This window comes from Balaenoptera borealis (assembly GCF_965194805.1).
Source record: "Balaenoptera borealis genome assembly, chromosome: 18".
NCBI classification, from domain to species: domain Eukaryota; kingdom Metazoa; phylum Chordata; class Mammalia; order Artiodactyla; family Balaenopteridae; genus Balaenoptera; species Balaenoptera borealis.
The window spans coordinates 56,954,638-56,969,421 of record NC_138877.1 but is presented as its reverse complement, the minus strand read 5'-3'; positions in this window follow the sequence as shown (position 1 = coordinate 56,969,421).

Genomic DNA, 14,784 nt, shown 5'->3' with positions numbered 1-14,784 from the left:
AGAAAAGGAACTCTTTTTATAAAAGTCAGATTCTGAAAAGGCTAGAAACAGGACAAAAGCCTAAGAGAAGGGCACAGTAGAAAGAAGAAAAAAAAACATTTGTGAAGATGAACTTGTGTTCTGACTTCATTTTTCAAGATACAGCTTAGATCCATTAAATAAATAGAAAAGATGTAGAACAAAAATGAGAAAAAGCTGTATTGATTTAAAAATGTGTAAAATCTCCATAAAACACTACTAGACAGTTATCATTTTCTTCACATATTTATTGGAGTATAATTGCTTTACAATGTTGTGTTACTTTCTGCTGTATAACAAAGTGAGTCAGTTATATGTATACATATATCCCCGTATCACTGCCCTCTTGCGTTTCCCTCCCACCCTCCCTATCCCACCCCTCCAGGTGGTCACAAAGCACCGAGCTGATCTTTCTGTGCTATGTGGCTGCTTCCCACTAGCTATCTATTTTACGTTTGGTAGTGTATATATGTTAATGCCACTCTCTCACTTCATCCCAGCTTACCCTTCCCCCTCCCCAAGTCCTCAAGTCCATTCTCTACATCTGTGTCATTATTCCTGTCCTGCCTCTAAGTTCTTCAGAACTGTGTTTTTTTTTTTTTTTAGATTCCATATATATGTGTTGGCATACGGTATTTGTTTTTCTCTTTCTGACTTACTTCACTCTGTATGACAGACTCTAGGTCCATCCACCTCACTACAAATAACTCAATTTCGTTTCTTTTCATGGCTGAGTAATATTCCATTGTATATATGTGCCACATCTTCTTTATCCATTCATCTGTTGATGGACACTTAGGTTGCTTCCATGTCCTAGCTATTGTAAATAGAGCTACAATGAACATTGTGGTACATGAATCTATTTGAATTATGGTTTTCTCAGGGTATATGCCCAGTAGTGGGATTGCAGGGTAGTATGGTACCTCTATTTTTAGTTCTTTAAGGAACCTCCATACTGTTCTCCATAGTGGCTGTATCATTGTACATTTCTAACAACAGTGCAAGAGGTTCCCTTTTCTCCACACCCTCTCCAGCATTTATTGTTTGTAGATTTTTTGATGATGCCCATTCTGACTGGTGTGAGGTGATACCTCATTGTAGTTTTGATTTGCATTTCTCTAATGATGAGTGATGTTGAGCATCCTTTCATGTGTTTGTTGGAAATCTGTATATCTTCTTTGGAGAAATGTCTATTTAGGTCTTCTGCCCATTTTTGGACTGGGTTGTTTTTTTGATATTGAGCTGCATTAGCTGCTTGTAAATTTTGGAGATTAATACTTGTCAGTTGCTTCATCTGCAAATATTTTCTCCCATTCTGAGGGTTGTCTTTTTGTCTTGTTTATGGTTTCATTTGTGGTGCAAAAAGCTTTTAAGTTTCATTAGGTCCCGTTTGTTTATTTTTGGTTTTATTTCCATTTCTCTAGGAGGTGGGTCAAAAAGGATCCTGCAGTGATTTATGTCAGAGTGTTTTGCCTATGTTTTCCTCTAAGAGTTTTACAATGTCTGGCCTTACATTTAGGTCTTTAATCCATTTTGAGTTTATTTTTGTGTATGGTGTTAGGGAGTGTTCTAATTTCATTCTTTTACATGTAGCTGTGCAGTTTTCCCAGCACCACTTATTGAACAGGCTGTCTTTTCTCCACTGTATATTTTTGCCTCCTTTATCTAGTTGCTCTAATTGCTTTAGGTGTAAGGTTAGGTTGTTTATTTGAGATGCTTCTTGTTTCTTGAGGTAGGACTGAATTGCTATAAACTTCCCTCTTAGAACTGCTTTTGCTGCATCCCATAGGTGTTGGGTCATCGTGTTTAAATTGTCATTTGTTTCTAGGTATTTTTTGATTTCCTCTTTGATTTCTTCAGTGATCTCTTGGTTATTTAGCAGTGTATTGTTTAGCCTCCATGTGTTTGTATTTTTTACAGATTTTTTCCTCTGATATCTAGTGTCATAGCATTGTGGTCAGAAAAGGTACCTGATATGACTTCAATTTTCTTAGATTTACCAAGGCACAGACACCCGCAAACACACCACTGGACACGGTCCTACCCACCAGAAAGACAAGATCCAGCCTCATCCACCAGAACACAGGCAGCAGTCCCCTCCACCAGGAACCTTACACAATGCACTGAACCAACCTTAGCCACTGGGGGTAGACACCAAAAGCAACGGGAACTACAAACCTGCAGCCTGCAAAAAGGAGACCCCAAACACAGTAAGTTAAGCAAAATGAGAAGACAGAAAAACACACAGCAGATGAAGGAGCAAGGTAAAAACCCACCAGACCAAACAAATGAAGAGGAAATAGGCAGTCTACCTGAAAAAGAATTAAGAGTAATGAAAGTAAAGATGATCCAAAATCTTGGAAATAGAATGGAGAAAATACAAGAAACCTTTAACAAGGACCTAGAAGAACTAAAGAGCAAACAAACAATGATGAACAACACAAGAAATAAAATTTAAAATTCTCTAGAAGGAATCAATAGCAGAATAACTGAGGCAGAAGAACCTCAGGATAAGTGACCTGGAAGATAAAATAGTGGAAATAACTACCCCAGAGCAGAATAAAGAGAAAAGAATGAAAAGAATTTAGGACAGTCTCAGAGACCTCTGGGACAACATTAAACACACCAACATTCGAATTACAGGGGTCCCAGAAGAGAAAGAGAAAAAGAAAAGGATTGAGAAAATATTTGAAGAGATTATAGTTGAAAACTTCCCTAATATAGAAAGGAAATAGTCAATCAAGTCCAGGAAGCATGGAGTCCCATACAGGATAAATCCAAGGAGAAACATGCCAATACACATATTAATCAAACTATCAAAAATTAAATACAAAGAAAAAATATTAAAGCAAGGGAAAAGCAACAAATAACATACAAGGGAATCCCCATAAGGTTAACAGCTGATCTTTCAGCAGAAACTCTGCAAGCCAGAAGGGACTGGCAGGACATATTTAAACTGATGAAAGGGAAAAACCTACAACCAAGATTACTCTACCCAGCGAGGATCTCATTCAGATTCGACAGAGAAATTAAAACCTTTACAGACAAGCAAAAGCTGAGAGAGTTCAGCACCACCAAACCAGCTCTACAACAAATGTTAAAGGAACTTCTCTATACAGGAAACACAAGAGAAGGAAAAGACCTACAATAACAAACCCAAAACAATTTAGAAAATGGTAATAGGAACATACATATCGCTAACTACCTTAAATGTAGATGGATTAAATGCTCCAACCAAAAGACATAGACTGGCTGAATGGATACAAAAACAAGACCAGTATATATGCCGTCTACAAGAGACCCATTTCAGACCTAGGGACACATACAGACGGAAAGTGAGGGGAGAGTTATCATTTTTAAGATATAATATACATTTCATCATTAAAACTGAAGAAATATAATGTATCTATTGAATTTTTATCTAATGAATAGGAATTGAACCCTGAACCTGGGCAGTGGGACCATGAGAGTAAGAATGGGTAGAATTCTGGAGTTCGAAGATCATGGTCTGAAATCTTCTATCTCTGATAACACCAGAATGACTGAAGAGCTGAAACAAAGATAAATAAAAGTACTACTAAAGTTTTCATAAATTCAGAAATATATATTTTAAGATGGGAAATGGATTAAAAAATTCCAAATTCAAATATCTCAATATATTTAAGAACAATATGGTGGAGTCGCAGATAAATGGTATTCACCTTTTCTCTATTTTTCTGAAATACAGATTTGACAGATTCAGTTTGGCTTGCCTGAAAACTGACCATCCAGAAAAGTTTCGAAGACCAAAGAGAATTTAAATTACTAAACTTTATCAAAACTCTGATTTTTCTCTTAGCTACAAGGAAAAAGCACCAGTGTGGTCAAACTGTCCCTTTTAACCTTAGGGAACATTTTCTTATGTCCAATAAGAAGAAGAAAAAGGAAAAAGCAAAAGGAGAAACTCCAAATGCAAATTGTATGTGCATTTTAATTTCCTATTTTTTTACTTTGTTTTGTAGCTACTGACATGAAAATTTAAGGAGTCACAAGGAAATACTTGAGAAAATGTAATGAACTACTTTGTTACTATGCAGTCTATTGTCTTTTTAAAAATTTTACTAAATATATTTTTTTTAATTTAAGTATAGTTGATTTACAATATTAGTTTCAGGGGTACAACATAGTAATTCAATATTTTTATAGATTAACTCCATTAAAAGTTATCACAAAAAATGGCTATATTTCTCTGTGCTGTATATCTTTTTGCTTACCTATTTTATTCATAGTAGTTAATATCTCTTAATCCCATACCCCTATTTTGCCCCTCTCCCCTTCCCTCTTCCCACTGGCAACCATTAGTTTGTTCTCTGTATCTGTGAGTCTGTTTTTGTTTTGTTATATACATTCAATTGTTTTGTTTTTTATATTCCACATACAAGTGATAATATAGAGTATTGTCTTTCTCTGTCTGACTTATTTCACTAAGCATAATGCTCTCTATTTCTACCCATGAGTCTATTTTTTTTGGGGGGGGGGGGTATAGTGTGTAAGTCTTGACATTGTGATGAATAACATCCACTGTGGACATCATTATTACCAGTATGATTAAGTAGCATTTGCCAAGATCATCAGAAACATGATTTTGTTATTTAGAAATTTAGAAGTCAAAATTCTTTTGGATTTGAATTATTTAATTCTGAGTATTTCAATACTTATTTTGTTCATGTCCATGATCATATGATATTTGCAGAAAAGTAGGATCAGAAGTGGGGTCACTTCCTCTCAGTCTTTCAGCCTGCATTTGCCTCGGATTCATCTCATTATAAAACCTCTGTCCTACAAATTATTTCTAGTGCCATCCCATTCCAGGTACCAAACTGCCTCTTAGTGACTGAATAATCATCAGTCTACAGCTATAAATAAAATTAACAGATACATATTATATTAGTATTTTTACAAATCAGATTATGTTGAAATAAGTAGAGACCACCACTTAATTTATATACAATCATTATATTCTTTTACACCAACAACTTTTTTAGCAAGTATATCTAGAGATTGGTTTCTTTTTATATGAGGTAAATAAATTTCTTTAAAAGATGCAGTTGAAAAAGTAGAACATATAATGACAAAATATATCAAAAAAGATGGTAACTCATCTTTAAATTATTTGATTCATGAACATTTAGATTTTATATTATGCTCCTGACTGGTATAGGACCTATTTATGGTTTCACAGAGCCAGGATTTGCTACATCTTCCTGATTAATAGCACTATATTTGGGAAATAATATTAAGTTACAATTGAGTATACCAAAGTAAAATAGAATAACATAAGGTAGAACAGTACACATATCTAAGATTCAAAATTACTTTAACAATTTCAAAAAGTAGCTCTTCAGTTTACCTTATATCTCTAAAAATTCAAATAAAATAGAGCTGAAATATTTAAAAAATTACGAAGTGAATATATGTGTTGGTGCGTAATATTTTTCTGATCATTTAAAAGTAAATTTCAGACATTGAGCCCTTTATCTCTAAATATTTCCTGAATATGTTCCTTAAAAAAGAGAATTTTCTTACATAACAACAGTACAATTTCAAAATCAGAACACAGTATTGATACCAGAGCCATCCTTAAGTTGTATAGGACCCAAGGGAAATATTTTTATGGTACCCCTTCCTATATACCCAATTTATTTTAAAATGTATTAGAAAAAATATGGGTTCATATAGTGATTTAATGATGATTTAGAATTACAGGTAGAGAAGAGTATTTACTTATTATCCAAAAAGTGCATGTGGAGATTCTTCATGGTGTCAAAGCACCATCTCTTCCTGGTTAGGTCTAGGAAACCGCTTCACCTTTTTATTTGTCAAAAATGCTATCCCTGGCTGATTTATTATCTCTCAACATAAAAGAATGGTAGCACCTCTGTTATTACCCAATGCCATGGCCCTTTAGGACCAGTATGCATTGACCAATACAGATCTTCTTGCCTCTGCTGCTTCATATCACCTTTTATGTACTGCAGGCTTCATCATTACTCATGATACTACTTTATGTAATGCACCATTCTTGAATACTGGCTTCCAGGGACCCTGGAATCTTGTTAGTAAAGTCTTATTTCCACACCCTTAAGTCATGAAACGCCTCTTAACCTGGCTTCCTAAACACTGTCATTTCCTGGTCCTTTTTTTATACTTACTGGGACATATAAGTTTCTTTCCATGGTTCCTCAACAGTTGACCACTTCTAAATTATAACATGGCCCAGTGCTCACCACTGGAATATTTTCTATTAGCTCTCTATATATAAGCCTTTAGTGTCTCAACTAGTTTCATCAATTTGTATTCATATACCCATTGCCCAAACCTCTAAATTCCACGCTTGTATATAAAGCTATGTACTTAATGTTTCCTGTTGGATAGCTAATAAACGTTCAAACTGACACTAGAAATCCAATGTTTCCCAACTACCTCTGACAAAACAAAATAAATCACAACAAAACAAAAACCTCACAACTAAATACTTTCACTATTACCATCCATCCTTTCCCAAGCCCACACAATACCCCCACCTAGATAATTACAAAATCTTCCAACTGATGCTCCTGCTTCTGTCCTGTACAAAAAGCAGTGAAAGTGGGCCTTTTAAAGTACATGTCAGATTATATCAGTTCTCTGCATGAAGCCCTCTAAGTGGCTGCCCATCTTACTAACAACAACAAAGTCTTTTCTTTGGATCGTACAACTCAGCCTGAGTTACATCATTTTCACCTCTACTAGTCCTTGCCTTTACTCACTCAACCACAGCAACAGGGGACTCTCTTCCTGAAGCAGAACAACTATCTTTTCTCTTGTTTTTCTCTATGTCATGAATGCTTCCTCCGTAGATATCTTATGAGTCATGGCCTCAGTTCATTGATGTCAGTACTCAAATTTCATCTTATCAACAAATACTTCCCTAAATGCACTATGTAAACATTTCCTTAGAACACACCACATTATTTATCTTGCTTAATTGTCCCCACAGCACTTATTTATTGATTGATTGATTGAGATTCTCTCCTAATTAGAACAGTAGATTCTGAAGGTAGCACCCTGGGTACCTAGCTTGTGGTGGGCACTTCATAAACAGTGCTGAATGAATGAACAGATGGACAAAGAGACAGTGGTTATTTCATCCCCTAATTCTGCTAGTCCAGAGAAAATAAACACATCTATTAATCAGAAAAAAAAATTCCATGAGAATAAAAATAAATAAGCAAGTAAGAAGACAAACATATCAGAAAAATGTGTATAATACTTGATAAAGGTTGAATGCCACAATAATTATATGTCTCCTGAAATGTGTTCTGAAAAATATTCTTGCCTCTGCTTACAAAAGAACCTGGTAAGTGTCTTAGTCTTCTTTGACTGCCACAACAAATACCATAGATTGGGTTGCTTAAACAACAAACATTTATTTCTCACAGCTCAGAAGGCTAGAAATCGTATGCTAAGGGCCCTATTCCTGGTTTCTTCATATGGCTGAGAGAGAGCAACCTCTCTCCAGTCTCATCTTTTTAACATGGGCACTAATCCCATCACAGAGTCTCCACCTTCATGATCTAATTACCTCTGAAGTCCTTATATTCAAATATAATCCCAGTAGACATTAGGGTTTCAACATACAAATTTTGTGGGGATACAAACATTCAGTACATATCAGTAAGTCAACAAATGTTTATTGAGTTGACTGCTATAATCCAGGAATTATATTGGTTTCTAAGGATACTGTATATTGAATAATTTGAATCCTTGACCTCAAGGAAAATACTATCTTATTGAAAAGACAGGTAAAAAAAAGTAATTAAAATATTTTTAGATAATAGTAATATAAAGAAAATAAACTTGCTATACCACAGAAATTAACTGACATTTGACTGGAATGACAGGGACAGGTTCTCTGATGAAGTGACATTTGAATTTAAAACTATACAACAAAAAGGACGTAGCTCTTTGAAGATATGGGGTACTATAATTCTAACTGGATGCTGAAGCTTCTGCAAAAGCTCTGAAACTGAATGAGCCTGATATGTCCAAGGGAAAGCAACAAGACTAGGGAATTCTGAATCTCTCTAATCTCTCTGATATAGAGAGCTGTGGGAGATGAATTTAGAGTGGCAGATTTGGGCCAGATTAGGTAGCACCCAGTAAGTCATGGTAAGAAATAAGAATTTTAATCCAATTGAAATGGGAGGCTATTGGACTGTTTTATATGTTATTTGATTGATACTCTAGAAATGGCCCCCAGGCTGCTATCTAGAAGAGGAACTATAAGAAAGAACAAAATAAAGGCAGATCAATCAATTGAGAACATTACAGTAGTCTGAGCAAATAGCTTAAACTAGGGGAGAGTAGGAAAGATGGATTTAAACAGAATGTTGCATGTAGAGATGAACAAATTGCTGCTGATTGGTTGTGGGAGCATGGATGGCAGGGCATGGATTTTGTGTGGTTAAAAAATATATTTTAATTTTTATAGGCTTAGTTTTAAACTTGAGATACACATTACAGATCCAAATACAGATATAAATATATAGAAAGTATATAATAGGCTATTGTGGTGAAGCATAGGGCTACAAATTCAAATCATCAGTATATATAAACCTTTTAAAGACATTGAGCTGGATGAAATCACTGAACAGAATATATTAGTAGATATATACATTTTGGAATTTTGGGCATGGCCAAAACACAAGACAAAAAGCTAAATGGTAGAAAGACTCCCTGCTTTCAATCGTTTTACAGGACAGGTAGTGAAATATGCTTAAAAAGCAAAATTTTAAAAATCAGAACTCTAATTATTAATAATGGTCATTAACATTTCCTTTATTGAAAGTCATACCTGACAGATGAATGGTGATGTTCAAGTTCTATCAAAAGTAATAGCCCAAATACTTCATTACTATAATGAGAACTATAGTTTTTAAGGTAGAGATATTTTCTCAAAGGATGAAACAATGTCAATACTCTACGTAAAAAGTCTAAATATGCAGACTTACATTTTAGTAAGCAATTCTTAAAATGCCAATAATAATAAACATAAATCTAGCAAGTATACTATAGATAAGATAGAAATTTAGTGAGAATAAAAATTCAAATAATTAAAGCAGCATGACAGTGGTTGTAGAATAGACAGACAAATTCATGGACTGAAGAGAAAGGACAGAAGCGTTTCCAATTAAAATGTGTCATTTTAAGATAGGGATGTACCTACTTATGGTAGCTCTACATCAAAATAGATATGTACATAAAGTTATAAAAGCACAATTAAAATATAAGTGAACAGTGATTTTCCACATGCTGTACAGTAAAAACTGGAGAGGTTTTTACATTGCATGCATGTAGGCTGCTGGAAAGGTTTCATGAGCTTGTCAGTCCTGCTCACTGGATAAATGACTTGGAATGATGGCCTTGTTAGTTCCATATTAAAATTGACCTAAGAAAATATTCCTTTTTATTTCTTTAACACTGATGTTGTTTTCACATAAGATCCTCATAAAATTACTTGTATTTGAAATGTTTTTTTCTACTTTCAAATGTCAGGTTATTAAATTTCTTTTTCATTTCTCTATGGAACAGGCTGATTTTCCATTGTGTAAAAATGTCACAGAACAGCTGTGACCTTATGTTTGGAGATGACTGGCACAATGAAGTGTCAGAGCAAGGGAAAATGCCATTCTCTGATGAAATGAGCTGCTTCTATCACATTAATCATTTGTTTATAATTACTAACACAGGTGCAGACAACTGAATATAAAATAACTAATAAAATTACTATAATGTTCCTGGTAACCAGTAAATTGGAAAAGAAATTAAAGATGTAGTTAGGTCATCATATGTCACATAAATGAAAGAGATGGGTTATTTACATGGGTAGGACTATTGGCTAATTCTAAGTCAGCATCTATTTTTATCATGCTTTGGAACTTTAAAACATTTTTATTTCTTGATATTTTATATTTGTTCTTAGGTTAGAAATAGGAGTGGAATTTTTAACATCCAGACATCATTACCCTTACAGACAAAAGCACTGAAAGCACTGAGATTTTCCTTTCAATTTAATAGGAAATAGAGCACTTACAGCTCTATACTAGGTATTTAAGATGGTATATTGGAATATATTTCCACAATTTTTTTTTTTTTAATCTCACTGCCTGTTGAGAAATGAGCCTGCTTTTAAAATCCATGTACTCAAGCTTGACAATTTTTCTCTTACTTTTAAGAGTGTGTATCCACAACTTCTCACAGTTTCACATTATTTACAATTCCCATATTTAACAAGCCTATGAAGAAAATGTAAACAGTTAATAAATAGATGATCACCAGAATTTTACTTTGGGTACACTATACCTGCTTTAGAAATGGAAGTCTTAGTATGATTATTTTTTACCAAAATTAAAATAAATTATATCAAGAACTTTACTATATTCATAATTCTTGTTACTTCTAAAAAATGACAAATATACTTCCTGTTGTTTAAAATATGATGACATTAGGAAAAAGTATAAATGGGAGCAGGTATAAAGAGCATGAAGTCGTACTTAGCGAATAAAAATTTATTTAGTCAAAATTTTAAACGTGATTAATTTCTATTGTGTACATGTCACACTTTCAATTTTCTTCTCATTGGAGACAGCACATCTTTAAACATTTAAAAGTATAGTTCAATATCATTAGTCCTCAGTAAAATCAATTTAAAACCACAGTGAGATACCACTAAACACTTCTTAGAATGGCTAAGATCCCAATTTTGTCAATATTAAGTGTTGATGAGGAAATGAAGTGGAACTCACATACATTTCTGCTGGGAGAAAATTTTGTACAGTCAATTTGGAAAACAGTTCGACTGTTCCTTATAAAGCTAGTGCACACTTACCATAAGAATCAGAAATCTGAGGTATTTACTCAAAGGTATGAGTATTGTATTCATTCAAATATCCCTTGTGAATATTTAGAGCAACCTTATTCAAAACTGCCAAAATCTGGGAATAGCCCAAATGTCCTTCAGCTGGTGAACTGATAAACTATCAAAGGCACATCCGTACAATGAGGTACTACTGACCACTAAAAGAAACAACAAATTACTGACACACGCATTGATGTGGGTTAATCTCACATTCATAATGCTAAGCGAACAAAGACAGACCCAAGAGTCTACATATTGTGAGAGTCCATTTTAATGACTTTCTGAGTTAGACGAAAGTTACACTGACAGAAGTCAGATCACGGGTTTCCAGGAGATCAAGTGAGGGCAAAGGTCGTTTACAAATAGGTATGAGGGAATTCGAAGCATGTGGTACTATATCTTGACTGTGGTTGCATTTACACGATTCTATGTGTTGTTCGAATCTCACACAACTATACATTAAAAATTATGACTTTTAGTGTAGACAATTTAGACCTAAATCAAACTATAACAAAAATATATGAGCAAATTTGCTGTTTGATGAGAAAAGTATATACCTCTGAAAAAAAACAGGGACGTGGTAAGATGAAGTATGTCTTGCTTGAAAATTATAATCTGGAAAACTCTACCTCATAATTAAGTCCTTTCCTCTATGACTGTTTTATGTTTCTTACAATGTGTTCTCTCTTCTTATCCCTACACTGGATAAAAATTAGGGTTTTTAATAAATAGTCGAGACAAAACCCAAAATCTTTGAGCAGGTAAAATAAACAATAGTTTATTTTATCTGAACAATACATATCCTTGGTATACATAAAGCTGATAAATGTAAACCATTATCTTTTCTAAAAATGCATTTGAATAAACTGCCTTAAGAAGCAATAAATACAGAAATGATCAACCAAGTCACATATTTTTCCATACCAATGCAACATACCATACCTTTTGTCTTTATAGTTAATTTATTTAAAATTAAGTAGCACTTCCCATGATTGATTTTAGAATATTGGATTCTGATAATGTTCTTATCAAAGGAAGAGATCCAAACAACTGATAAAGAGAATTCAACATAATAGAAGATATTTAGTATCTAAAATATATAAAGAAGATTAAAAACCTAATTAAGAAAAAGAGTAAGATTAAAGATTAAGAACCTTAAGATTAATCTTAAAGATTAAGAACCTGTGTTTAGAACAAAGTTCATGAATAGAAATTAAGAACTCACAGAATTGAAAGTCTTTACAGAAATTAAAGATATGAAAAGGAGCTCAATCTTACAAGCTACCAGAGAAATATTAACTAAAGCAATTAAAAGCTATTATTTCAAACCACAGTGTTGGGAATAATAAAGAAGTATGTTAGACAGATGTTGACATGAATAAAGATAAAATTATTTTTCTTAAATGATTCTGAGAGGGTGATTTGATATTACTATTTTGAGAGCCATTTTTCAGCATCTAATTAAACTGAAAGTGTGCAAAGCTAAGGCCCAGCAGTTCCATTCTTAAATACCCTATTGCATTTGTGGCACAAATACAAGAGGGCACTTAGACCTGAATGCTTATTGCGGCAGCCTGTTATGGGAGAAGCACTGGAAACAAAGCATATGTCCACAATAGGATAATTAAGACATTAAAATATGGTATCTATTCACAAAGGTGAAAACTTTGCAGTTGAAATTTATATGAAAATAAAATTAGATCATAAAATGCAGTTATGAGTAGACAATAAAATGAAGATGTAGGTTATGTAATTTTTCATAATTCACATGAAATACACACATAATGCTCTATATGGTAAATTGATGTTTGACATGTATATCAAATTAAATTAGAGGAATAAGGTCAGACACACAGCCTTTAGAACTTAGCCAAGGAAATGGACCTATGATCTTGAATAAAGCTAAGCTTAGCCATACCTACAATATTAGGTTTCGAAAACTATCAAAAACAAAATCTATTATTTATCATTATTTTTGATTTTTGGAAATATGTTTCTTTCAATAATTTCTAATACTTTGTTTCTGAAAATAGAGAAACATCAATTTTAATGACAATTTGATTTTTCAGTTAAATTTTCAAACGCGGTCCCTATGTATAAAATGAGGCAAGTCAAGATACTACTTTTGTACTATTGTTGGTGTCTCAAGTAGAAATAATAGCATGAATAACCAATTCTTTTCTATGTTTATTTAACAAAATGTAGCTTGGAAGTAGATTTTCTACTTGCACGATATTGGCCTTTTTATATTTTCTCTATAAAACCACTGACACTGGAAAAAGTGTTCATTGTTAGGTCTTTGTGTTAAAGGCTTTAAAAATCTTGATTTCTAACAAAGAATATTTATTTTATCATCCTGCTGAGATCTACCAAGTGGCAGATATGTGCAAAGACCCCATGACACAGTTAAAAGCTAAAGCAGCACTCTGCATTTTGGACAGACTAAATGAAGAACACAGTCGGCTAGTCATTAATTCTGCCTATATGTGCAACTTTTGAGACTTTAGTACTTTAGGTTGAACAGTATTTTTAGTGATATAAAAGTAAAAGTAACTTAACCTTGTAAAAGGCAGTGAAGACAGAGTATCAAATCATTAAAAATAAATAGGCTACTTTGAAACATCCAACTGAGAAAAAGTCCTAGGAAGTAAAAATTGTTATGAATGTCCTACTTCCAAGAAAGTTAAGACTCACAGCCAAGGATAAGATCAACTAATGTCTTTTTTTGTCCTCTTTAAATGAAAATACATGTTTAAGAGCCAATATGTTACCATATTTAATAAGTTCCTAAATGGTATATCTGAATTTATGATTGGCTAAATTTGTGCCATGATTATGATTCTTTCACATTTCCATACACGTGTAAGCACACACCCCATTATTTTATTATGTAGTGTTTGGTTCATTGGATAAGATGTTTGGATTACTTTGGTGTTCCAGCAATGAAAGTCAGATAAAGAATTAGAACAAGTCAGGGGAGCTACATAATTTCACTCAAATACAGGCAGAATAGTGAAAATCCATTCAAGCACTTTAAAGACTGAAAATTTAATGAACTGATTATGATGTAATCATAGGATCTACATCAACAAAAGCTACAGACTTTGATTGGAAACCTTTCCTTTCCTCTTTGTCAGATTCCTCTGAAAGATGATACAACTAGGAAAAAGAAGCAACAGAGACACTAAAATATAGACAGAGCTAATTTATCATAATTCATAAGAGTTAAATTGATCCATTAAGTGCCCAGACTTTCCTCTTGGTGTTTTTCTTTGATATACAAATGAGAATTCTATTTTTTAAGCAGGAACATGACAATGACTAGATATAGTCAACAAGCTAGCCTACCTAGCAAACATTTCTTCTCAATTTAGCATTCTGCTTTGAAACGTCTGTTTTTTTTCCCATGTCTATTGCATCTATAATTAGAATACATAATTATAACAATCAGGTGACAATATAGTTGCATGGATTGACGAAAAATTATGTATTTTTAGCACCACTCCCCCTCAGGTCATAAACTACTACTATGACTATCAGGAAAAGTTTTGAATACAGAGTGACAGGTCTTTCAATAACCTGGAATATGGGATATGAGCAAAATAAATTAATAAAAGAGGTCATCTAGGATTCTGGTCTGAGTAACCGAGTGAAAGACTGTGCCACTTACGAGCTGGGAAAATCTGGACAATCAAGAGACTAGAGGACTGGATCCGGAGGAAGAAGATTCTACTTTAAAACTGCTTTAGTTAGGTGACTCCTGGAGATTACAGTGGAGATACGAAGCAGGGAGTCTGACACTGGAGCGCATACTGTTGGTGTGCCCT